Below are 2,539 nucleotides of genomic sequence, written 5' to 3' on the forward strand. Positions count from 1 at the left end.
CACCCAACACACACACACGCGTAATCTATGGCACTTTATTAGACAAAAATAATAAGAACCATATTAATCAATCCAATACGGGTCGTAATTTAAGTATTTCGATTTTCCATAGGGACAACATTACTAATATACACCTAATTTAGGTATCAACAAATTAAATAAAACCTACAGTGTATGAAATTTGTACTGACAATAAATTCGGCGTGAAGTCGCTTCACATTGTTACCATTAGCCACACTTTAAATGGATCCATCTCTACCCAATTTGCAATTTGTAAAAAAGTGTTTTTTTTAAATTATTATTATTATTCATCCACATATCCAGGTATCCATGTAATTCCACGGAGTAAACGTAACAGGTTTTTTTTTTTCACGTCTCACTAAGTTACAATGTAAACATTTCCAACTAATCTATTATACATTCCGTTTTAGAAGTTATTTTTCTTCTAAAAGAGGGCGCCAGTTATGCCAATGTACTTCAAATTCGTTTTTCTTACAGTTGGTATCAAACATATACCTTTCCACTTTATAGAAATGTGTTATCTCAGTTAATGCATTCTTGAAGATAGGCATACAATTTTTAAACCTGCATTTATAAATATGGAATTTTAGGACCATTATTATGTTATTAAAAACATAATCTCTTTGTTCAAAGTTTCTCAAAAAGGACCAGTTTTTTACTCAGCACTAAATTTACTTTAAGGAATCATTTACCCAAGTCAAGAAATCATTTACCCAAGAAACAGTTCCAGTAGATCTTAATAATATCACAGTGACAAAATAAATGTATAATCGACTCGTCAAATTTCTTACAAAACATGCAATGAGAATTGTCACCTTTACCCATTTTAACTATGAAGTAGTCTTGGTTTACTCACAGACCCTAGGCTCTGTGGTTTACTCAATAATTGTTGAAGCGTTTTTGTTTTTTTTTAATCTTTTTAGTAGCTTTCCATTTTAAGCATTGTCGGACACGCATCAACTGAATTCAATTAAACCTTTTCTGATGCAAATATAGACCAACAGTCAGTTCTTTTGTGTACCATAAGCATACCGTAAAAGAATATAGGAAAAAGTGGCCCCGGAAAACATTGCCTCTGAAAAAATGGCCCCGGAAAATAATGGACCTGGATGAAATGGCCCTGGTAAAAATGGGCCCAATGATAAAATTCAGTAATACAAATTGATTTTTCCTTTTTAATCTTCCAACTACAGTACATAAATGCTAAATAGCAAAAATTGAATCAATATATCAACATAAATCGACGTTAGTACGGTAGATCATGTGTTTTTGAGAATAATTTATATCTTATTTCCATGTCACTATGCGTCAGAAAAATATCATAGGAGTGTTGTTTTGCCCTACCTGACGTGTTATCGTAAGCAATACTCGGGTGAATCACTTGCAATTTTTTTCGCAAGTATTTGGGAACGTGCTGAGTATTCGGTATGATAACTCGTCAGGTAAGGCAAAACATCACTCCTATGATCTAAATCTTGTTTATTTTGAAGATAATTATTTACTTTAAGGAATACAGAGCACCTTCATTGTTTATCAAAGTTTTAGTTTATTTTTAGCAATAAAATCTAAATGTATTTATGTTATAATAGAGTAAGTTAGAATATAACTTAAGATCTAGTAGTAACATTTTGTTAAGAGATGCTACTGTCAAATGTGTTTTAAAAAATCTTTTTAGCAAGAATTTACATAAATAAAAATAAAAATAATAATTATTAATAAAAAAATAATTATTAATAAAGATCTAGTAACTTTTTTTTATTTTTAAAAATTTCTGCTTCAAAAGTTTTTAAAACTCATCACAGTAGCATCTCTTTAAAAATTAATTGATTTGTTTAAAAACACAATTGATTGTTTAAATTTTAGGCCTATTATTTAAAAACACAAACAAATGATACATTATTGATTAAATTATTTATTAAAAAAACCCAAACAAATTGTTCAAATTACTGGATCTTATAATGTAAATGTTGGAATTAAAAAAGAAAATACTTATTACTTACTCTTTAAAAATCTGTTAACTATTTATTAATGTGATTATTAAATTTCTGTTTATTTATTTAGGATTTGATTAAAATTAATTAATTAATTAATTATAAATAAACGATTTTACATTTTATTGAATTGAAACTTTGTATCAATCTGTATCACAGAGTGTAAAAACAGGAATTAAATCACAACTACAGTGTAAACCAAGCGTGTTTGTTAAATTTATTTTGTTTCTTGGAATCCATGTACAGTGTATGTACGGTACTTTCATGGGCTTCCAAATGGGCTTCTTTTCGTGGCTACTTTAATTTTGTAAACTAAAAAGGGGGCTTCAATTCGAGATCGATTTCTAGAATTGGGCTTCTATTCGAGGTTTTACGGTATTCACCTATATCAGGCTACTACACCTAGCAGATGAGCAAAAGTTGTTAAGATGATTTGATAATGACGAAATGAAATCGGAGGATTTATAAAAAAAAAAACGTAAGCAACGACATAAAGCAGTTTTATTTAAAAAATTATAATACTTCAG

Source organism: Anneissia japonica, unplaced genomic scaffold, assembly GCF_011630105.1.
Source record: "Anneissia japonica isolate Jap-2015-1 unplaced genomic scaffold, ASM1163010v1 scaffold288121_len269371_cov247, whole genome shotgun sequence".
In the NCBI taxonomy this organism is placed as follows: domain Eukaryota; kingdom Metazoa; phylum Echinodermata; class Crinoidea; order Comatulida; family Comatulidae; genus Anneissia; species Anneissia japonica.